The sequence below is a fragment of the Diadema antillarum genome, unplaced genomic scaffold (genome assembly GCF_040938485.1).
Source record: "Diadema antillarum isolate AM-2024a unplaced genomic scaffold, OU_Dant_1.0 scf00000122, whole genome shotgun sequence".
In the NCBI taxonomy this organism is placed as follows: Eukaryota; Metazoa; Echinodermata; class Echinoidea; order Diadematoida; family Diadematidae; genus Diadema; species Diadema antillarum.
Genome location: NW_027271011.1, coordinates 3,107,187 through 3,133,174, shown reverse-complemented (window position 1 = coordinate 3,133,174; position 25,988 = coordinate 3,107,187). Strand labels below are relative to the sequence as shown.

Sequence of the window (25,988 nt, the reverse complement as noted above, 5' to 3'; positions counted from 1 at the left end):
GATTTTCTCAGAGGAACAAGTTTTTATTCGCCGCGGAAGTTTACCATGTCCAGAGCAGCGAACTTCCGTGAGGAATAGTACTGCACATGCATTTAAATACCATTTAGCATAGTTTGCAACGATCTGATTCAATTCAAAATCGCAACGAAATATCTTAAGGGACATGTGTATGTGTTGGCAGAATATCAAGCTTGTACTCGTTACTTGTACGTAATGGTAGACATCTGATGATTTAACCAATTCGTCATTTCTGTTGAAATATTACTCTTCCGCTAAACACTTTCTCCACTTTACGCCTATTTTACAGAAACTCAATATTTTGACCTCTTATTTCACTATCCCATACTTTAATCCTTACTCCCAAATAATAGCATACCTTTTTAAGATGTATCTGATCTAGGCAGTCTCTATAACCCAACAAACATAGCATAGTTTTCATCACGGAGGTTCACATATAGCTCACGGACGTTCGGAACAAACAAAATATTGAACAATGCAGCTCTCTAGAGTTGGAAACGCATTCTATTCATAACAAACAGCGATTTCATGTCCAGAACAAACTCCTCTGCAAAATCCTTGATGAATATTACCAAAATAATAGTTGTAAAAGCTTATTTATCTTTCCATTCTGAGGAATCAAAGAAAATACCTTTTCCATCTCTCGTAAATGAATGTACAAACGTACGTGTAATGTCAGTGACGTAGTCCATCCTTGAGAACGAATATATTTATCAAAATTTCATAATCACGATGTAAAGATTCAGGTCCTAAATTTGTTATCTAAAGTCTACAGTGCAAAATTTACTTATAACGAACATGATGACAGCTAAATATGACAAAGAATTGACACAGAAAAACAAAAGAAATGTGCTACGTTATCGAAATACGAAGTTTAGCTCGGGAGGTCAAACAAATGTGTATAGGAGGAAATCCCTCTGCGTTTGCTCCTTGTGTTACACACTGTTACCGAGGAGAATCTGTGTTATTATATTAGTCAGAAATGATATAAGGTTCGATACTCCGAAGTTTCGTCATAACAAGACACAGTAAGTCCATATAACTTGGATGGATGTTTGTGAATTCGATATTATACAATATGATTCGTTATAACAAACATTTTCTAGCGCATCATTTCGGAGGCTCGTTATTCATACGGTTTGTCCATCCGAAAATTCGCGAAATTAAAATGCACGCGAAAGATTTTGTCTACACTACATGCATTGAATGCCAGTAGCAATTTGCGAAAATTTCATGCCACGAAAAAGGCTTTCGGCTCCAATTCGCGAAAATTTCATGCCACGAATATTTCATGTTTTACAGTAATCATGAAGCTTTTTTATTCCGTTAAATGATAGGAATCTCCGAATGTTAGGCCTAATCGAAAGGATTGTTAATCGAACATGAAAAAGCAGGTTTGTTTATTCAAATGTGAAGAAACAAACTAACCAAATCTTCCAGATTTCAAAACCTCATAAAACTCGTTTTCACCCAAACTAATATCAGGCCCATTCCACTTTTTAGAAGAACGAACATAAAGAATAGTGAACCTTGATATTTAATTTTCGGATTAACAAACTTTCGGAATAAGAACACTTTTAAAAAAAACCTCCTGAATTAACTACGAACCTTTTTTTTTTTCATTTTCGGAATAACAAACCTTTGGCCATTCGGAGTAACAAATCTTTCGAAGAGCGAACGTATCAAAGTGCGACCTTACACCTATTACTAAATTAATCATCACTTGTTTAACATGTGTTTGCAAAGTAAGCACAAGAACACGAACAACTTGACGATCTCTCTGTCTCTTAAAAGTAAAATAAAAAAAAGCACATCTGAAACAGAACAGCAAATCAACATTGCTTTTCATTGATGAGTATAAAAAACATCATGTCATGACAAAGGGAGGATTTGCGTGCTTTCATCAGACTATAATCATGACGGCATTTCGATGAATAAAGAATAGACAAACAAACAAACAAAAAGCTCCTCCAGAGGAATTCGGTATAACGGGAGTGCACTGGCAATTCTTTTCTCTGTGTGTTGGAGCTCGATCCCTTCTCTGTTTCTTCTCATTTTCCTTCAACTGCTTCCACGTCCTTTTGAAACTTTTACGTTTTTTCTTGACACATGCCCATTACAGACTTTTTCCGTCATTTCATCCTTGTGACTTTTCGGATTTGTTTTGTTTTTTGTTTTTTCTCTCTGTTTGGTCGCAGCATGTTCAGGCTACTTAGGGAATGAGAGAAAAATCGTTGTGAAGAGAAAAATAAGAATGTATTAAGGTGTACAATATTGTGAAAATTATAGTGAACGTCCATGATGGAGACCAAAACTGGATGTGTTCTGTTTGAGATGGCAGCTACCGTACTCAAAAGATATACACGGAGAGCATCTATCACTCAAAATTGGCACTGTTCCCCTATCTCCTACTATGTAATCCATGGACTTATTATACGAACGAACATCCGTAAGCAAAACGTTTTCCTTTGTTATTACAGGTAAATTGAATGCTGAACGTTATTCACTTTTGGGTATGAGAGACTTAGTGATTTGGTAATATTTTCAAGTAACATTAATGGAATGTACAGTGATATATTTGTAATTATCAGAAATTTCCTTTCTCGGAGCGAACGTCCGTGAGTAAAACTTTCAGAACCTATAACAGTGCAAATTGTCACGAAAACCTCATCAGAAAGAAATTTAAATGCAGAGAAATTACAGATTACGCAAAATTCCATTTTCCTATAACTTGGTTTTCAGTGTTTAGCTGTTTTTATATAATTAGAGGGAAAACAGGCGTAAAATTGCGAGTAAATTTTGAGCTGTTTGTTCATCGTGATCACATACCGCCTAAAAACTTCTGAAACTACTGCTCTAAGCTCATTGTTTACTTTGTAAAACTGTATTTATCGCTATTGGAGCTAAAAGTTTTAAAGAAAAAAGGACACTTTCGAGACAATTTATCCCTATCAGTCGGATTGCATACGTCACGGACGTTCGTTCTACTACTAGGGTCATGTTCCAGGACGGGTAACCAATCGACAGAGAGTACGTACCCTTCCTAACTCTTTCAAAAAATTGTAAAGGTATTGTCAATGCAAATTATAAGAAATTTGACACCCTTTCAACATATATATTGCTCAGAGAGGGATTAAGAGGTGAATTTTCAGAGAAAATATTAATTATTTGCTAGGTTTTCGGTGAATCGTATGCTCCAAAAACTGCAGACAAGCCCCAGTCCGCTCTTAACATGACATGCAGCTCCTCGGCCAAAGAGCCAAAGGTAAAATGTACCTTCGCTATCAAAGCAAGATGGTGCCCCACTCGATAACATTTTACTCATCACGGACATTCTTTTTTTCTCGGAGGTTCGTCTAAAAATGTAATATCGGCTCTCATTTGACAAGGGATGGAAGGAAACTCAAAACATACATACTATCGTGTGGCTAGATCTTAGTTGATTACGACTCAGAACAATATCGCCAATAACGTTTAATGGGCTGCGATCTTTATTGGTAAATAGTGGACGCACGTCCGTGACGAAAACTCAGTATAATCTTGCATAAAAGAATGTTACGTCCCATGTACAGGCAGCAGAAGTACAGTTTTTGCAGGATATGTACATTGGGTGGAACACCAAATTTTCGTATACATTACAGTTGTGACAACAGAGTAGAATTTGCAGCAGCGATAGAAATAAAAGCATCATGGACGTTCGTCTGTTTAGGACTTTGATATTTCAATTGTTCTCTGTAATTTTATACGTGCTCATAATGTTCTTATAATTTTGTGGTACATACCCATGATATGTCAGATGCAGAACACGGTCAGATATTAGATGCTACGTACCATAAAAAGGCACATCATTGGTTTGAAATACAAAAATTATTGTGAAAATAGCGTTTTTTTCTGTATTTTTACGCTTTAAGTCCTTGTCAAATGAAAAATATCAGTCAAAAGTCAACCAAACCATACATTTCCTGAAAGGAAATTTACCAGGCTTTGAGATGACGTCAAAGAATCTCATTTCTTAGATCATCCTGGTGTGTTCTAAGGGAAAGAGTGTGAAAATTGGCAATTGTACATCGTTCAAAATTCTCACCCATATATATATATATATATATATATATATATATATATATATTTTTTTTTTTTTTTTTTTTTATTGATTGTATAGAAGTTCAGTATATTTGAGGTAGATTACTTAATATGTAACAAGTTATTGAAACACTATTGTAATATGAAGTATTGATAAGTTTTGAGCATGATTCTAAAGTGTGTGCTTTCCCCTTTCTTTCTGTAACAATACCAGACAACATCATTGTTCTGGAGGAGGATTCAGGCTTCTTCACCTCTCCTGGCTTTCCCATCATCTACCCTCCCAATGAATCGGTGGAGTACGCCATCCGTACGACTCCCCAAAACCTCCTCATCATCACGTTCCACGAGTTCCAGCTGGAGCGAGATGACTACGGCGCTCCGCTCCCGATTGAAATCTTTCGTCGCAGCACTCTCAACGACTACCAGAACCACTTTGGAGACCCTTACACCAGCTGTGTGGACTTTGTAAAGGTCAGTTTTGGTGGCTAACACTGCAACAGACTTTTGGTGACAGTTTCTTTCCTCTTTTTTTTCATCTCAAACTGTTTGATGGTAATATACAGGGGAAACTCGGTATAACGAACACTGCTATAACGAGATATCGGTTATTACGAGGAAATTTTCCCGGTCCCAAATTTCCTTCCACACAAGTCTATGTAAAATGCTACTCTTATAGCGAGATCGGCTATAACGAAATAACTGCTATAACGAGATAAATTTTGTGACTTCCAAACAAAGAAAAACATAGCCAATCAAACCTGTTATAGCGAGGTAAAGCAAAATGTCTTCGGGTAAAGCTTTACTTCGCCTGTGCTATCACCTTCCGAGATTGTAAAGCTCGATGCGCCAAAAACTGTCTTGTACACACACATTTTCTTCAGTGCACTCCAGCTAGCACCGCATGTTGTACGTGTATGTGTGTGTGTGTGCGCGAATACTGATACATGCAGAAAATGTGGTGGGATGGCCATATGTATACATGACATCATCATGACGTTTAGCAGGTGTGAGGCAATCTGATGCTGTGATTGGCTTTCTACTTAGGGAATTCCCCATCTTCACACACACACGCAGTCATAATGTGCATACAGAATGTGTCACATACACACATAGCATTGTGCAGACTATAATTTCACACACAACACACACCATACCATAACCACATACCAATCCACAGACGATCTTGACACAATCGCAAGCTACAGCATAAATTTACAAATTCAAACATCTACAAATAATAAGAAACACATTCTTGATAATGGATTACATTGGCGAAAAACATCTTGTTACCCATAAAGGTGAGTGATTCCCTAACACACATTATCAAGTTATAACATGTATCAGTATTGATTGAAAGATGATGGGTAGTCCCACATGTGCAAATTAATGTCTTTATGTTATGCTTTCTTTTATGCCTACTGATATAACGAGATATCGGCTATAACGAGGAAAATGACTCGGTCCCGACCATCTCGTTATATCGAGTTTCCACTGTATTAAGAATGTGATTTATTTCATGAAAAAAAATGAAATTGTATCTTCATGACCAAAGATAAAGGCTTTGCAACTGTAATTCATGGTCTGCAAAATTATATTGGGACCTCCTAAAGAAGTATAACTTGTGCATAAATGAAGATTTTCATGAAACTCAATAACAGGTGACATCTGTTTTACTAAATTCCTAGACCAGCAGATTTCTTTGTTCCATTGAAATTTGTTGTAGCTGAACAATCAAGTATGCAAACATAATAAGCTAATAATTGTGGGACCTGAATTTCTACTACATTTCTATGAGAGTTTTGTTATTTATAACCGTGTTCGTTTTAGTGTGAGTGCACTGTATTACATTTCAATCACTTTGGTTGTGACAGGTCATTGACATACTAGACAACCACGAAGAGATGTACTGTGGGCGTATCCCGGTCTTCACCTACATCTCGCGTGGAAACGAGGTCCTCGTCCAGTTCAAGACGGACAATACAATGCAGTACCGTGGCTTCAACGCTTCCTATCGCTCTATAGAGAGACGTACTCCGACAGGTGGGTCTAGGAGAAGTTGTCATTAATGTTGTATTCAGTGTCTTTTATATTCACATACATATGTTTTTTTGTGTAAGACTTAGAATGAGGCAAATATAGATTAGTAAAGACTATTTCGTTGGCTGCCATTATCAAATGTCTGTAAGCAATGTCAGGTCATTAATATTTTGCATATTTCTGAAAGGATTTTGTAATGAATGCAAACTTCTGATGCAACTATATCATCGACCACTCGTATCTAACATATAGTGCTCCACAGTATTGCTGTCACAGTGATAGTATTCCAAAATGATTGATACATTATACAGTTCGACCTCAATTATCCGACCTCCTTTTATCCGGAAATCTCTATTATCCGGACGCGTTCACGCAGTGAAGGACTTCTTTTTTTTCATCCAAAAATTGAGAAAAAACAGTGACTTTAAACTCAATTAAAATTTCTACAAAACTCACACGATTTACCTACAATATTCCCGATAGAACTAACATAAATTCACACCACATTATCATCGTAAAAGTAAGCAGTCATGATCTATAAATTCACCATAAGAACATGGATGGAAAACTTGTCAGTAAATCACGGCGCAGTAGAGGCCATATCGCGATTGGTCAGCTTGGACGGCAGCTATATACATTAACATTGTGTCTCCCATATCCGGCCAATTCGCTTATCCACATGAGCGCCAGTCCCGACATGGCCGGATAATCGAGGTCGAACTGTAGTTTCAACCTGTGACTTGAAAGATATAGAGTGGTGCTAGCTGGACTACACCTATAAAAGTCGTGCGTGAGAAGTTGGCCTGTAATGTTCAGATATAACATTGTCTGTGTATCTATATTACTTTCTCTCCCCATGGCATCTAGACTGGAATTAGTTTTCTTCATCACCCAAAGGCAGTAATTTTGACTTGTTTTGCCCTTCTTTCTCTTCTCCCATGGACTCTAGATTGGGAGATAGTTTTCAGAGTAGCCAAGGGTGGCGAGGTTGATGCCGTGGACAAATTTCTGTTCCAGGACCGAGGTTTCAACACCAGAAGTCCGAGTGCCAAGTCCACCACGTTGACCCGGTCGACGGCCACCTACAAACACCAGGACGTACCAGACTGGGAGGATATTGGCGTCAGGAAGGTATCAAACTACAGCAATTTACTGTAAAAGTTGGAAATTTTTGCACATATTTAACAATGTCAGACTAGTGCAAAAATGATAACACACAATTATTTGTGTATTGCTACTTGTATTGTAATTTTGCGGAACTAAAAACATGCAAAGTTCACCTCGCCCGGTAAGGCGTGGAAAATTTCTCACAAATTTCCCCGTTTGCAGTCATTCAATGTGGCTCCGTTTGCTGTTGATGGATGCCTCTTTGAAGAGGTATGCTATTACCATACATGTCATATTTTCTTTTCTGCTTTCTGATTCTAGAGGTACAGAAAGAGATGTAGTTACACATAGATGTCATTTGCATGCGATGCAAGAACCAATGTTAATTTCCAACAGGTGTTGGGTATAAAAAGCAATTCTATGATTGATATGGTTATGAATATTTCATGATGACTATTCTGTAATATCGCATAGGATTGTGCTTTGCTCCTTTGTAATCTAGTTATATTTTGTTAAGCTTCTTACGACTATGTAATACTATTTTACTTTGACTTAAGAAGCAGAATAGATACAAACAAGCAACAAAACAAATACCGGTACTGTAAAACATGATATATTTAGCGGCATGAAATTTTCGCGAAATGGAACCGACAGCCTTTTTCACGGCATGAAATTTTCGCGAAGTGCGTCTGGCATTCAATGCATATATAGTGTAGACAAGAGCCTTCACATGCATTTTATTTTTGAGAATCTTGGCTATAGCAAAATTCGTGAAATCAAAATGCACGCAAACATTCCTTGTTTTACAGTACTGCTATGATCCTGAAAACTGCACAAGAGCTAGTAGAAATTGGACTCTGACAATGAAGGACCATTGATCTGTGTCCTCTTTCAGGTCAAAATTGATGTCTACACGGCTGGGAGTATCCATGCAACGTTCCGTTTCCAAGCCCTGGACTCTACCCTGAGCAGCTGGTTTGACTGTGAGAACATGATATACAGCAGCTATGAGGATCTCAACACCATCAGCTGTGATGAACTCGTCTTTGGTCTCTTGGCCGAGGACGATGATGAGAAGGAGTTTGAGATTGAGTTAGTTTGTTACTCTCTTTTTGCTCCTATACAGGTTTAGTGCAGACCTCCCAACCATTCTGAATTTGGAGGAAAGATTCTGAAATTTGACCATTCTCAGCTCTTGTTTCAAAGGGAGTTTCTTATTTTTCTTGATGATTTTACTCCACACTCCTATGGGGGATGCTCTTTCTTTGCCACTTTTGAGCCAAATCATCCCTATTTTTCAGTCAGAAAGGTTTGGAGGTCTGGGTTTATATTCCATTATGTGCAGATTTATTCAAGCATACATGTTGCTATCTATATGACTGAATTGTCTTGAGCTCATGTCAGTAAACTGTTACTGAGCCATTTGTAAAATTCCCACCTGTTTTTAGTGTGTATTGCAATGGGGGGGGGGGGGGGGTCAAATTTTATATTTAGGATTGATTTACTGCGATGTCAAAAAGACTTTTGTCATTTTCATTATGTAAGATATGATAAAGCGGGAAAGTGTATGAAAATTATCTGCATAGCAAATAGAGCATGTCTTTCCATCACCAAAAACATAAATGAGGATTTTGAAATGAGTATAAAAAACAAGGCATTTAAATGTCACACAAGATAGATAACCTTCAAAATATCCAGATCTTTATTGCTGACCTGTTTTTAGTGTTCAAAGATGTTACCATTACATGCCATGGGTGGGTATCGTTCTAGGTAGAAATGCCTCAATTTATGCCAGATATTTTTCTTTGAATCCAGGACATTGATGTCGAATGAAACTTGTGATGATGACGAGGACCGTCGGGTGTGGCTGGACCTCCAGGAAGTGGACTCTGAGAGAAACTGTACCTATGAGGCTCCAGAGAACAGGGAGGGAGAGGTGGAAATTATCAACTCTATCATCTTTATTAGTAGTGCAGCAACGGGAGGAGAGACTGCAACAGGTAACTTATTGGAGGTGGAGGGGTGGGGAAAAGAGGAGGGGTGAAGGGGATAGGGGTAGGGAGGAAAGGAGGGGCAGAGAATCCCTACTCCATCATCTTTATTAGTAGTGCAGCAACGGGAGGGGAGACAGCAGCAGGTGACTTATTGGAGGTGGAGGGGTGGGAAGGGGAGGAGGGGGAGGGGAGGGATACAAGGAGAAAAGAGGAGCTGGCCGGGGTGGAGGGGATAGGGGTTGGGAGGAGAGGAGGGGCAGAGAGGGGTAGGGATTATGAACTCTATCATTTTTATCGGTAGTGCAGCAACGGGAGGAGAGACTGCTACAGGTGAGAGAGGGGATGGAGGGAATGGGGGAGGAGAAGGGAGGGGTGGAGGGGATAGGGGTGGGGAGGAGAAGAGGGGCAGAGAATCCCAACTCTATCATCTTTATTGGTAGTGCAGCAACGGGAGGAGAGACTGCAACAGGTTAGAGGGGGGGGGGGGGGTAGGGGTGGGAAGGAGATGAGAGGTACAAGGGGAAGAGTAGGGTGGACGTGATAGGGGTGGGGAGGAAAGAGGGCGGAGAATTCCAACCTTGCCATCTTTATTAGTAGTGCAGCAATGGGAGGAGAAACTGCAACAGGTAAGAAAGGGAGGGGGTGGGGAATAGAGGAGGGGCAGAGTATTCCAACTCTGGGTGGGGAGGGGAGGAGGGGGAGGGGAGGGGGAAAAGAGGGGTGGGGAGGAGAGGGAGGGCAGAGAATTCCAACCTTGCCATCTTTATTAGTAGTGCAGCAATGGGAGGGGAGACTACAACAGGTGACATGTTTGAGATGGAGGGGTGAGGGGGGGGGGGGGGACGGGATGGAGGAGAGATGTGGGGAAGAGTGGAGAGAAATTTGGAGAAGAGGGGTTGGGAGGAAGAGGATTGGTGGGAGAAGAGATGGGTGGATGGGGAGGAGGGGAGACGTAGGGGAGGGGAAGAGGTGAGGAGGAGGGTGCATGTGGATGGAAGGGTTAGGGAGTAGAGGAGGGGTGAAGGGGGATAGTGGTGAGGAAAAGGGGAGGGGATTGGGGAGGGGTGGGAAGTAGGGTGTTGGAGAGCTAGAGGGAGGACATTTTTAGATAGAGAAAAAAAAGGAAAATGGAGGTCACTTGTATGTATTTTGTTTCAGTAATTATCTCCTTGAACCAGAGCAAAATAGAGAACAGAGGAAAGAAGCATGATACTGGGAACAAAGAATAAAGATCATTTTGGTGATGATCCTAATGGCAGTGACAGAGGTGATAGATAAATAAAAAAATAGTAATCAGTAATCGCCAATGCAATAGGCAATTTCTTGTGATATGCTGTGCCTAATATATTTCTGACAACTATTTCTCATGTACAAATTATCATAAAATGAAAGTTAGTGTAAAAATGAAAAAAGAAAAATTAATCAGTTCTTTAGAAGGTCAACACAGGACAGAAACTTCAGGCTCTGTCTTATCCACAAAGCATCATTCTCTTTGCTTCTATCTTCAATTGATTTCACTCAGGAGCCAATATTGTGGAGGCTGACATCTTCACCATCTGGATACAACGTGGTAAGTCTGGCATTTCTTTACCTCAAATTTGTTTAGCAAAAATGATGGATTTATAGTATTCAATCATTAAAACGGCATATCAACCACAATGGTTGTCACAACTTGTCATGAAAAGTGAAGTACTTTGTCATGTTTTACTGGTGTTATATTTATGTAAGTATATTTAACACATTACACACTGAATTGCCAGCATGTATGAATGTAGCTTTCCAGATGGAAGGTTAGTACATTTTTTTTTTCTGATTATTGTCTACTTATCTAGGATGGTAGTTACCATTGGATGGCAAAGTTACCAAACCTCCTTTTTTTGTCCCCGCCGAACGAGTTCGAGCAGGGGACTATGAAACGGGCTCCGTACGTGTGTGTGTCCGTGTGTGTGTCCGTCCGTGTGTCCGTCCGTGTGTCCGTGTGTCCGTGTGTGCGTCCATGTGTGATCAAAATCTTCAATTTGCTACTTCTCTGTCATTTATGAGCCAATTTTGATTCTGTTTGCTTTATATGATAGCACTATGTGGGAGCTTTGAAACTTCTACACAGAATTTCAGTTGTGACCTTTGACCTTGACCTTTGACCTATATTGTACATTTTGCTACAAAATGCTACTCCTTCGCCATTTCTAACCCGATTTCGATTCCGTTTGCTTTATGTGATGGCACTGATTGAGGGCTTCAAAACTTCTACACAGAATTTTGACCTTTGACTTCTTTGACCTTTGACCTTGATTTTTTGACCTGTATTGTACATTTTGCTACAAAATGCTACTCCTTCGCCATTTCTAACCCGATTTTGATTCCGCTTGCTTTATGTGATGGCACTAGGTGAGGGCTTCAAAACTGCTACACAGAATTTTGACCTTTGACTTCTTTGACCTTTGAACTTGATTTGTGACCTGTATTGTACATTTTGCTACAAAATGCTACTTCCGGCGGGGACATATATTACGCACCGCGTAATTTCTACTTTTCCTTGTTTTTGTTTTTTTTTTTTGGGGGGGGGGGGGGTAGGGTGGGGATCAGACCTATGCAGTCTTTGTGTTTTCTCTCATTACGTATACATGACATGCATTCTACTCATTCTTCCAGTGAGCACTGCAGCAGTCAACCGTTGATGAGTTTACATTCTAGTTCATTGGTTAAGGCTAAAAGGGCCGGGGGAGGGGGTGGAATCCGCCCACCCACTCCTCTCGACATTTTGCACTGTAATTCTGTAACGCCCCTTTCCAGTTTTAGCACAGCCAAAAAAGCTCGGCCTGATTAGGGTTAAGGAAGGCATCACTGAGTCTGTGAACTTGATGGAATTTCATCCCCTCCACTCTTCCCCTTTCCTCTCCCCTCCCCCTCCCCCTCCCCCTCTCCCTTCCCCCACTTCCCTTTCCCCGACACTCCCCCCCCCACACACTCCCCCCCCCCCCACACACTCCCCCCTTCCCTCCCAGATTGTGACAAACGTGTCACACTGACAAGGGATAATTCCACAGAGCTGAGTTCCCAAGGCTTTGGTGATCGAGACTACTCCAACAATGAGTACTGTGACATCTTCATGGATGCTGCCCCGTTTGATCGTCTCTTTGTGGAGTTCGACAGCTTTGAGCTGGAGGAAGATGAGTGCCTTGCTAATGACTATGTCCAGGTAAGTGATCTTTATAGATTTATTTTATTTTTTTCTTTTAGCAAGACCTTTTTCACTTTTCATATTCACCGGCGAGAAAGCCGCAATGCCAAATTAAGCCACATCCTGACTTTGGTGATGAAAAAACAAAAACAAAATCAGAGGGATTTTGTTCTGATCAAGACCTCATTTATTTTCTATGTTGTTCTTTCTAAGAAACTTTGTTATTTCTATATGTTTCCACATGTTTCCGAGCAATAACAATAACAATAATCGACACATTGCATAGTTCCATACATGATTTTGTGTTTCAGTTAGGCAGGCAATTCTCTGAGTTGGAAAGATAATATGTGACCCTGCACCTCGAAACAAACAAAAAGTCGCCAGACATGAATTTCTAGTTAAGACCATATTCTGAAAGAGCAGACTTTAAGCTTTAAAATGATGTATAACTCAAATCAAATGGACTCTCCTAACCTATCTAAATATTGGAAAGAAAGCACAAACTCAGGAAAAGTGTGAACTGAGAAAAGAGGCTCTGAGGTACGGTGTCTATTCAAGCGCTTAATCTTTACCAAACCGTGCTGGCTGTGCGATTGATGGGACAAAAAACAGGAAGTAAACCACCAGAGTAACATCAATGAAGGGATTATCAAACTAAACTGAAATTAAGCATGCCTCACTAACACATTCTGTCCATAATTAATGCCAACTTTCAAAGCAGTAGCACTATCCTTTCAAATGTTATAAGAGTTGAAAGTGAAGAGTGTGGACGAGGTTTTTCAGAAATGAAAAAGGGATTCTAAAGACACACCTAATCACACTATTCTACCAAAAATGTTCGAGATGAACTGCTTAGAAAAACTCACTTTCCTGCCCGTTTTATGATACCAAATTTTAGCATAATGTAAAAGAAGACCCGCTCTTTCAGAAAATATGAAAAAGTCAAGTTCGGCTAGGTTGACCCATTTTACTTACTTTCAGTCCTCACACAAAATCAGTGTGTGCGACTTTATGTTCGTTTTGAGGTGCACGGTCACATATAGTAATTTGCTTGTGTTGGCCTATACGCCTCACCCCGACTTTACTGCTTTATTTTTTATAAGAGTTGTGCGGCCTTATCGCTGGCGAATAAGATACACCAATGTTCACAAACCTGACCATAATGTACGTTAGACAAAGTTCTTGTGCAGTACTATAACCAGTTCTCCCACAAAGACTATTTTGATATACTGTAAAAGTGACCATTTTCACACATTTTGTTAGAGCAACATTAAACTAGTGCAAAAATGAAAGTGCTCAAATATCTTTGCTTGTAATACGTAATGATAGTTTATCTCTTTGATTCCTCAAAATTATAAAAACATGTTGAATTCACTTTACCCGACGGAGCACAAAATACTACTCTTGCAAACACCTCCGCGTTTGCAATAGTCAAAATTATACGGTTTTCTACATTTATAGACATTGTTTCCAGACATCAACTGATTTGGTGAATAAAAAAAACCATTCCAGTAGATCTGTCAATCTGTAGATTGAGCACTGTTTATGCATTCTTCCTTCTTGGTCTGAATCTATCCATCTAGCTTGAGAATCCAGACACTGCCTTCTTGCAGACATTCTGTGGCAAACAGCATCATGTTGTCTGGACGACCACAGCTAACGCCGTCATCCTCCGGTTTAGAACCGATGCCATCGTGACGTACGATGGATGGAGAGCTTTTGTAACGGCAGAGAGAAGGAATCTTGAAGGTATCGCTGTAATCCACATTTCTCTCATTTTCCTCTGATTGAACTAAACTCGCAACCCACACACATACATACAATCCACCCCCTCCCCCAATAGGAGTGAAACATTTTAATACAAAGTAGTAAAGCTACCTCCTGAACAACTCTTCTCCATGCAGTCAGATAATAATTTCATCATATTTGTGAGGAAAATATTAAGTGAGAGCACTTAACCCATTGAGGACAAGTCCGGAGTATACCCGGGCAGCATGTTGTAGCAAAATCAGTCCATGCTCAACAGGTTAATTCATATAATTCAATATGGATGTAATTCATACAGCCATATTTCCATCTTTGTTGTGATGTAGATATCAGTCACATGCAATGAAGACTGAGAGAATAGGAGGAAATGAAGTTTATTCTTTAAATTGAATAGTGAGACAAGCAAGACTCGGCAATTTTCTATAGAAAACATGATTATCTAAGAACACTAAACTATTCTATGTGCTTCCCCATTACCAAGTACGTAAAAGAATATGCAGGTATTTTATGTTCTTCACTCATTGTTGAGTATCCTGTACCACAATAGCTGGTGACATTACCTGTTCCTTCCACAATTCTCTGAGAACCTTCAATGCCCTTCAAAACAATTACTTAGATTCTTTTAGCCTGCCAACAAAAAATACTACCATAGACAGCTCAGTAATCTTCCTGTGCGAAATTAGCTATCAAGCAAGCCAATCCATACTCGAGCAAAGATCTGAATAGAGAGTGTGCTGGGCTCGCAAATTCTTTTCTTTTACACTGTAAGGGCAGTGGAATGGGGGTCAGCGAAAGTAAGAAAAATGTAGTGAGCTCACCCTCCATTGTTACATATGTTTTAATTTAAGTTTTGCAGCAAAACAAGCACACTATATTGGAAAAGATAAATTATGCAAAAATACACACAATTTTGACACAGCAAAAGAACAGATATTAATAGCAGAAACTCCAATCTTTGTATCAGAATCAGTTCTTTCGTCGATATAATACAAATAAATGTAACTTCTGTAGGCCATGAATGCAGAGCCTCTTGTGTGCACTTTGGGAAACAGGCACGTATAACCAGTTCTTGTCTCCCGGGTTGATGCTTTGGGAACAGGGTATACTTGGTTCCCAGAAGGAGTGAGTTGCTTCAAAGGATATGATCCTAAACGGGTTAACATGATTTTGCCTTCCACTGTATGGCGTTCTCCCAAACAGACTGCTCTCTGGTCCAGACCACACCCACTGGTAACCTGACCAATCCTGAGCATCCAAACTCACTCCAGGAGTACCGTTACTATGGCTGCGAGTACATTGTCCACGCCCACCCTAACGACCGCGTCATCGTCTCCTTCTCATCTTACATCTTTCAGACGGAGAACCCGCCCGAGATGATGGTAAGAGATATCTTTGGATCGGATGATGGGTTACCATGGAGACAGGCTGGGCATTTTGTTAACGAGATGAAATTGTCTCAAACTTCGTCTCATTTTGAGACCATTAAGTGTTGGTAACTGATTTTTTTTTTTTCAATGGTAATCCCTCTGTTTGCTTGAATAGGGGATTGTCAAAGACAAGTGACACAAAAAAATAAATGATGTTAACCTGTTGAAGACTACAGATTTAGTCCCAAGTATACCTGGGCAGGTATCTATGAGAAATGGATGTTGTAGCAAAAGCAGCTCATCCTTTGTGGCTTGCATTGACTCTAGAACAACATTAAGATAGAAGAGCAACGATTCCTTTTGGTTTCTCAGGAGCAAGAATAATGGACTAAGGTTGGAATGCAGATTTTAAAACCCTTGCAAAACATGACGGAAACAGAAATTTAAGAGAAGGATCATAGCAGGCAATATGAGTTTTGAGCTCATTGATTATGAATACTCGGTGAATTTTGATTCCTTTCTCATTCCTCCCCAGCTGGACCCAAGGACCAGTGACCTAAATTTCATTGAGATCTCTGGCTTCCTCCTCCCTTTCTCCTGGACCTCTGACTCCAACGAGCTCTCCGTTGCCTACCACGCCCCTCTCCCCTACCGTACCTACATCTTGTTTGAGGCTGACTACCGGAGATTGGAGGCTCCACAACCTGCTTGTATGTCTCTGGTTCAAACCGGACCATCTTTTTCTGTTCTTTTAAAGGGATTGTATAGTTTTGGTTGAGACCTAATTTCAGGTTTCTAACATTTTTTGGTGAGATAATGAGAAACCTCTCATGAAATATGAAAGAGCATGTAATTCCATGAGGAATTCAACGTTTATTTGATGAAAATTGGTTTTGAAATGGCTGAGATATCGAAAACAGAGCAATTCTAATAAAGTGTGGGACCCACATTTTATTATGATCGCTTTGTTTTACTTTGTTTTTGGATGTTTCAGCCATTCCAAACCCGATTTTCATCAAATAAACTTTGAATTCTTCTTAAAATGGTATGCTCTGTACTTTTTCATAAGTGTTTTCTTGGTATCTCGCAAAAAGTTAAAAGCCCAATTCTCATCTCCACCAATATTGTACCATCCCTTTAATTGCAACTGATTGACAAATTCCTTTCCATTACAACAGTAAACATCACTTTGATATTCAGCATTTAGCAGTAACCATGATAGAAAATTAATCAACTTGGGCTTAAACCAAAGACCTGACTGGGAGACAAGCATCAGTCAGGCATTATATCCACTAGACTATTTACATCAGAGGGCGATTTGTCAATTACATTCCATATTAAAAGAAAAATTGTCATGCAAGAATAATTACTTTGAATTGTATGTGTCTTGTCATTACAATCAGAAACTTCTCTCAGTACCAATTAATATCATTTTGAAATATGAGTTTTGCATAGAGGTGATGATTTCATAGTCTTTTGTTAGAGCTCGGGTTGGAACCCGCTGCGAGCATTGTTTAGCAACAATAGCCTTCAGAGATATTCAGGCTAGGTGCGATCGTTTAGAACCAGTTTCCATGGCGAATGAATGGCCTTGACATCACACTTTGGTACCTTGTTGCATTGTTATGATGGGAGGGGGGTGGTAATGGTCGCGATACAAGATTATGAGTAATTATTGTCAAGTTGAACGTGTCTTTGTTTTGATTCTTATCACATCAATGCATTGGTGCATCATCTCTGTTCAACTTCCATGCAGCCTGTCAGCGTTTTCACGATGCCGGCTTCGGAGGCACTTTTTCCTGGCCCCTGGAATCCATGTCTACCGGCCTCCAGAACTGCTACGTGGTGGTAAGGACCGACCCAGACGAGTCTCTTCGTGTCCAGCTGGTCTTCAGAAATCTCAAGATGCCGCAGGCTGACTGCAACAGCTACATCAATGTAAGGACAAACAGTCTGTGAGGTTTTACATCAATGTAAGAACAGAAAGTCTATAAGGTCGTGGCGTTTGCATACTTTTCTCAAATTTTCATCAAATTTGTAATTAAGATGAGGCATCTAATGGAAGTGTACAATGTAAATTTAAGTTTGTGGTCAACGTTTTTGTTTTTTGGACACAAATACATCAATAAAACGTTTCCTTCTTATCAAGGAGGGCAAATATTGCTTGATTTCATATTTCTAGCGCATAAGTTATAGAGTGGCCCACGGTGTGTGTGCTTAAAGAGATTAATGGTCCTGTTTACCTTTGGGAGCAGTGATTTAAAAAAATGTTCAAGATATCACATTTGATGCATACAATGTATGTGTAGGTCCGTTGTATCTCAAAACATCCTACCACATAAATTTTTTTTTGCAATAAAGCCCAAAATATAAGGAGATGTCAGTATTTATCTCATTAAACCGTAACTGTAGACAGTTTAGTCTTGAAACATTTTTATTATAAATATTGTTCACACTTTTTGTATTTAACCATACTTAACATCGATTATATGGATACAAATATTTACAGTGGTTGTTTCTATCCCTAACTCACATTTTAGAACTATTTTAAAGCACTTATGCTGGGTTTTTGTTTCCTCTGCAAATGGTAAATTATGCCTTTAAACAATTTTTGGCAGGTCTGTAACTAGATTGGCACAGAAACCTCCATAGCATTATACACATTGGGGCTAATGCAAAGTTGTGTTTCTTAATTTTTGCAGACGATTGATACGACGACGAGAAGAAATGATATGTACTGTCAAAGGATAAGGCTTTCATTCTCATGGACCTCAGATGCTAACGAGGTAAGGTGTTTATCTCGAGGAGATCACATGCCAAGAAATGACTTTTTTGTGACCCGCAGAGCAAAACATTATCCAACCATGTACTTATTTCTTAGTGGCTGAAGGTGTTGTAGTTTGTCACATAAGTTCTTCATATGATGAGGGTTAGGGTTCAAGCCTCGGTTGAGACGACTCCCATGTCTTTAGGCACAACCTTCAGCCCAAATAATCCCTTGTCATGGAACAGTAAACAGTATGGCCAGGAGGTACACTCTCTTAGGATATCCATCTATTAAAACACCAAGGCCCTGTTTGATGAAGAGGTATGATTGATTATGTAGATGATTTCTATCATAAATCTATGACAGCCTGTGTGTTAAAGAAATTTATAATCAATGGTATTTTTTGATAAAGTGGGGCCCAGAAATGTTTCATGAGGTTAGAAATGTCCCCACAGAATAGAGATATACATATGTCATAACCTTATAGACCTGTAGGACACTTCAAGTGTAATATCTGCATTGTAGAGCCATTAACAGAGCTTTATAAGAATAGTGATTTTTGCCAAATTTCATTGTCTTAAAATATTTTGCTAAAACTTGTTTGAAGCAAGTCTTGAATATGTTTGAAAGACAATTCCATTGCCATGTTGCTCCCATCCAGTACATGCAGATTTAGAAAGTATAGGATTAGAACATTATGTCCTCTTGCCGATAAACACTTGGAGCTTCAATACCTGTTTGATGAAAAAATGCTTGCTTGATCAGATAAGAAACTTGAACACTGTGACTTGACCTTCTGACCTGTAGGTCATAGTTCAGTTCTTCCATGGCCCGACCTTTGCCCTCCACCAAGTTGAAGCTGAGTTTAGGAGCAGAGAGAGAGTCCAACCAGCAGGTGAGTTGGAGGAGAATTTTATTTCGTAGATGCCATGTCTATAGCACACCTCCTACGTGGTTTTCATTTTAATTCACCCATTTCTTGCTGGAATTCAGTGTGATGCATGGTTATACTCTTGAGATTACTGTACAAGCTGTAATATGTGTGCATGGTTTCGTGTTTGCAGATTTTGAGAATCGCCTTTAAACTGCACAAATAATGCATAAACATATGCAAAAATGGCATTAAAAAAAATCATGTCATGCCAGGAATAGATAGTATGCAACTAATAGCTACTATAGATCTTTCATGTAGTACATCGTCACTGGGGAGACAAGACCTTGTATCTCAAGTTTTGGTGAAAATTACTTTTTTTGGATTGATCGGCTTACAATCAGTTCAGTGATGTCCTGTCCAAATCCTAGCTGTCCTACCTCCAAAAATGAAGACACCACGGCATGTCAAAGGAAAGGCTCTCCCGTTTGTTATAGTGCTTTTGCTACCATATTGTTGTGCTCTCCTGAACATTTGACATTTTGTAGATACAAGGTCTTGTCACCCCAGCAACGACATATGAAATACAAAACTGAGATCAGAAATGTTCTTATGTTATGACAGATGCTGAGGTTCTGACTAACCAGGCCGGTGGGGCGTTTGCCAGCCCAAACTATCCCCACCCGTACAAACGGGGACTCCAAAAAAGGAATTCCTCTTCCATGCTCCTCCTGAGCACCCTGGTCATCGTTGTCTTCAAGGACTTCTCACTGGAAGGTAATACCCCATTTATACAGGGCATTTAGAACGGTCCAATAGTGCTCCTGAAAGGATCAAATCTATTTATGAACAGACAAAGTGGCCATGAAGCTCTCTGAGGATATGCCCCTCTCGAGGTTAGGTTCAGGAGCACTCATAAAGCACTCTACATGTATATATCTCCATATAAAATGAATGTTTCAATTGCTGTTAATTGTCATGAGAACCACTTGCCCTTAGAATGATATGTTGATGATGTGCTTTGAAAAGAAAATGGTTCTGCATTATTTTACAAGGATCATAGCAGGGAAAAGTCCCCACACCTTTGTGTTAAATTTCTAGCAAGGCTGCAGCTGGGATGATTGAAGCAGGTCAATACTTAAAGTACATGGCTGTTTGAGGAAAGTGGTGCTCAATGCCAGCATGTTCAGAATCTTCTAGAGACATGCAGGTCTATGATATGGAAAGGAGGGACGTTTTCTGAAATTAATCCCTTTAGTGCTGGTCTGTTAACATGCTATATATGATCCACATCTTCTCTTCAGCTTGTTGTAGTCTTGCCTAACATAGCAGCAACAGATCCCTACTGTGAATAGTGTATTCTCATGATAGGCTCTTGAACTGGTACTGAGCAAAGCGATAGAAATTGCTATGATTTCTTTGTGTAAACTTCATCTTTCCAGGCGCTATTGAACCTAGCAATCTTCAGACAAGCAGAAGACGACGACGACGACGCAGTGCCAGTGGAAAGTCTCATTACAGACACATGTATCGCAGACAGGCCCAGAGTGAGCCCTCTACGGCAGAGTGTGAATATGACTCGGTCACGGTGAGAGTGTACAATATCTTTTCCTTTCATGCCCAAGTAAAGGAAGGGGGAACTAGGAGAGGAACAGACTTGAAAGTTCTTTTCTCTTACAGTCATACTAAAATGTTTGACATATGTTTCTGGAAGAATAATGCAGGAAATTGTGACTATTAGTAAACCCGTCGTTGATATTACCTGTAATTTAACCCATCTATATAGTCTTTAAGAAAAATTGGAGAGGGATGTAAACAAGTTGAAAGAGATCCTCTTATAGATCTTCTTCATGTGCACCGTGCATAGATTCCAGACAAAGTAGCAGTTTACTTGGGAATAAATTGCAAGAGTCTTTTAGATAATTAAATAGATATTTTTAAAGGTTTGTTAGGATTGTATTCAAACATAATTCAGGCAAAATGAAGTGTTGAAAAAAAGAAATATTTCTGCTGTAAATTTACATTCAAACAAACTTTATAAAACGGTTGTCATCATATCCTTAAATGCAATGACCAATGATCACAATAATTACCGTTAAAGAGTGATATTGTATTCTGCTGCATTTGAATGGTAGAAGCTGAAACAGATGCTTGAACGTAGAGACCTTGCCTGTCTTGTCACACAAGATGATTTCTTGGCTGCAGTCATGCTCCAGTTTTTTTTTCCATTATCGTGGTTTTCAAACACGTTCAGTTTATTACATGGTAGCATAACATGGTTGCATGTATACAACTTTTCATCTGTAAAAAGAAAGAAAAAAAAAATTGTATCAAAATGGTGACATAAAATGCTGAAAAGGATGTGTTTTGGATCTCAATTCTGCCAGAATCGGATTCACTGAAATTGAATGAACGCTACAAATTTTTCAATCATGATTCTACATTTATGACATTATTTTCTGGCCGACTTTCAGGTCCGTGCAAAATCAAATCAGAAAGTGCACACCGAAGTTGACCTGTACTTCCTGGGTCAAACTTTGCAGTTCACCGTACAATGGCAGTCCTTGAGTTGAGATAGAATCGGCATTGATAAAAAATTGCAGGAATACTCTCTCACAGGTAACAGCATGCATGTCAGCATTTTGCATCATTAATCATGTTCACGTTTCTGGCTTTAAGAATTGCATGAACACAGCCCTCGTTTCATTTCCAGGTGGAGGACGTGTTAGAGGACACGGTAACAAGTTACTGTGGTGACCAGCAGCCGTTTGGAGTGACGACCCAAGGTAATGAGGCTCTGGTACGATTCACTTCAGACGCCACAGTGGAGAAGAGAGGGTTCAACGCTCTGTATGCTTTTGAGCCCCGACCAGCAGTCTCTGGTAAGTTAACCCTCCTCAGGACATCAGCCTCTAATCCTATTGACATTGTATGTCGGCAAGTTACCCTCTGGACAGAGAGAGTTAAATTTTCATGATACAATACTGGTTCACATATTAAACAAAAACGGAGTCTGTTAAGTATCTCTATAACAGGAGACTCTCCTGCCTGGTAATCGAGCAAAGGTTTTGACTACATGAACATGCGGACAATAATATTATGAGAGTGTAGAGTAAATCACAAGTGGGAAGTGCAATATAGCTCTTGTGGGGGTTCATCCCAGCAGGGCCTGTTTAACCCATTAAAGACTACTCTTCAGTATACTCGGGCAGGTGTCTTTGGGAGATGTGTGTTAAGGCAAAATCAGTTTATCCTCCTAGGGTTAATGGTCATGCCAGCTCTATAAGGTTGTAGATGCTCACTGGTGCTATCTTAGCCTTATTAGGTTATGTTTTTTGACTATACAACTAACTGCATATGACAAAACTAAAATTTAGCAGTATAAAGTTTAATGTTAAGTGGGAGGAAATACATCTTAAGTACCGGTAAGAGATTAACACCTGGCAAACTGGGCAAAAAGCGAACTTGAGTGGGAGATTTTGAGAAAAATGGCCTCAAAATGGGAGATCTCCCACTGAAAACGGGATGCTTGGAATCTTTACATCAGAATCACATTGACACATCTATGCAAGCAATCTTTAGTGTGAATATGAATCCATTTACAAGTCTCTAGATTGAAGCCTTGGATGGAATTTGATTGAGAAAAGATTTATTAGAAAAACACCAAACTTTGTGATAAGACTAAAACTATGAACTTTCACTTTTATGTGCATTGTTACAAAAGTATGTCTTCTGTATGTACAGCTTGTAATGTTTACATGAAATCACATTGATTTCATTTATTTTCTTTTTTATGAGGTGTGAAAAATAAAAGTGGAAGGTTGAACACATCGACGAGTGGTGACCAATTGATTGTTTTATGTCAACACAGATTGTGGGCAACTCTTCACAAGAGATGAGGGTGTGCTCCAGTCTCCAGACTACCCTAATCACTATCCCAATGGTGTCTACTGCCGAGATGTCATCCAAGTCGATCCAACCAATCGCATCGTCATCGACTTCAACTTCCTAAACATCCAGTCCGACCCGAAATGTAGCAAGGACTACCTGGAGGTTTGTGTGTTTGGTGCTCAGCTAGCCTCATTACTAGTCTTTCTACAGCTATCAATTTTAAGTTTATCTTTCTGAATGAATATCAGTCAGATAAAACTCTGTTTAGTGTAAGAAAATGGCAGCGTGAAAACAAGTCATGGAATTTTTCAATTCAGTTCAAAACAAATTTTATTTTCAGATTCACAAATTCTCATTTAGATACAAAAATGAATGAGTGTAATGCATATCATTAAAATGCATTTGAAAGTGGAAGAGAAAATGAGCAATGAACACATCAGGGAAACTTTGAGGAAGATCAAACAGTCCATCAAAAAGTTAAATGAATTTTTGAAGTTTTGGTGCCACTACTTCTGGATGGGAAGACTACTGCAGTTTGTGATGTCACATATGGAAAAGGATATAAAGAAAACAGAAAGAAACTTTTCTACATATTTTAATTTTTCTAGCATCATGAAAGAGCACTCAACTTAACTCCTTCAGAAAGCATGGGGAATGATATGACTCTTGACATGTGTAAGTAACAAGTCGAGTGAATGTGCACTTTCAAAATAGAAATAACATTTTGTGGAATTCTCAGTATATTTTCTTAATACAGTACTCTCCGCGTAATCAGGTATCGCTTAAACGGGTACTCCGTTTAATTGCCTAATTTGCAAAGAAGACCGATCATTTGGGGAGTGATCAAACATGAAAACACATGTACCAGTACCAACTTGCCACACGTAAACGAGCATTACACATGTGGCTGGCACTCTTAGACATAGACAGACAGGAGTTGAACACACTTGCGCTCCTCCCTTGCTCCGCAACAACATTCACAATACGAGAAATTTGCAAAGAAAATCAGCCCATGCAACAGCTCCATATTTTGCTCTTCCCCAGTCAATTCTCGAAAAGTAACTCGACGTTCTATGTGACTAGTGCACGCAAAGAGACATGTTCATTTCGGAAAACGCCTTCATGTTAGCGAGCTAGAGTCTATAGTCAAACATCAAAGTTTTCTGAAGACATATATTTGTCCATAAAAAAAGGGTAAATTATTGTTCGTGACGGAGGAAGTGTAATGTATGTATAATGTGCAGTGCAAGCATGCGTGTTCAGCATACAGTGTAGGTATTTGGTGCAGTGTACAATGCATGTACATACACATCGTGTGTGTCAATTGTGAATAAGACGTGTTCTTCTGGTAATCGGGTACTCCGCTTAATCGGGTAAGAAACGCTCTGCCCGAGCCTACCCGATTATGCGGAGAGTACTGTATATCATTGTCCTGCAATGACGTCACAAACTGTTGTAATCTTTTCATCCGGCAATGGCAGCACTGAAATTTGAAAACTTCATGACTTTTGAATCGATTGTCAAATTTTCCTCAAACTTCACCGATGTGTTCAACTTTATATCGCTGCATTCACCCAATCTACATAATACATATTTGGGTGAACTTGGCCTCTAAAGGTTGGTTTCTCATGGTGCATCCTCTATTCACAGGTGCGAGACGTCGTGACAGGTTACAAGCGAGTCTTCTGTGGCAAGTATTCCTCGTCCTTCAGCTGGGTTTCTAACACCAATCTCGTCTTTCTGACGTTTGTCAGCGACGACGCCAAAACATTCTCCGGATACGATGCAACGTATTCTGTAGAAGATCGGTCAGACGACCCCAGTGAGTTGAATGAACTTTACCAAGATATTTCTAGAGTAAACTCTTTACTTCTACCCGTTCATTTTCAGTTGCATACCAGGCTTGAGGTTGAAGACAATTAGATACTGTAGTTTGACACAACAGTTGGCACAAAGTAATGTTCATTTTCCGAATCAAATGTCAAAGTTTACAATCAGCAGATGAATTTCCAGATATGATCATTGTTGGCATTATTCTCCCTACCTCAAATTATGCGCACATGAATGTTGCTTTGAAAATTGCCAACAGTTCATGGTGTCAAGTAGGTTTTGGAATGATATCATGAAGGCATTGTATTTACTGTATTATTATTCGCAGCATGAAATATTTGCAAATTGGAGCCAACGGCCTTTTTTGTGGCATGAAATTTTCGCGCTAGCTTTTATTTTCGCACTAGTTTCTGGTTGCGCGAAATGCGCGAAAATTTCAACTCCACGAAATGTCCACTTTTACAGTAGTGTAGACAAGAACTTTCGCGTGCATTGTAATTTCGCAAATCTTGGCGCTCACAAAATTTGCAAAATTAAAATGCACGCAAACATTCCTCGTGTACAGTATTACTCTGACATTACAGGTATGAGATTTGTCTCTACTTCAATAATGTGAAAAATATTGGTTTATTTGTTCTTTTTTGTTTTTGTATGTTTATATCATATGTCTGTGTTCCAGTGGATGTCAGTAACATTACTTGTAAATGTGATGTTATCCTAACAAGATGTCTGATGTTTTCCTACACAGCCTGTGTGTACAATATTACTGGCTCGTCTGGCACTATCCACTCGCCACGCTTCCCTCGCGACTATGCCAACCAACTTCGATGCGAGTACAACATCACGGTTGACCCAGGGTACGGCATCCAGCTGACGTTTCAGGAGTTCCATCTTGAGCCGCCGCTTCCTGGAAGTACTCAATGTACTTTTGACTATGTCCAGGTGAGTTGGGTCGGAGGTCAGTGTACTTTTGACTACATCCTGGTGATTGGGTCGGAGGTCAGTGTACTTTTGACTATATCCTGGTGAGTTGAGTGGGAGGTCGGTATGCTGTTGACTATGTCCAGGTGAGGTG

General features: G+C 39.6%; 1 pseudogene; it reads left to right on the top strand.

Moving 5' to 3' along the window:
- LOC139720143 (cubilin-like) overlaps window positions 1–25,988 on the top strand; it is a 55,626-nt pseudogene that overhangs the window by 16,459 nt on the left and 13,179 nt on the right.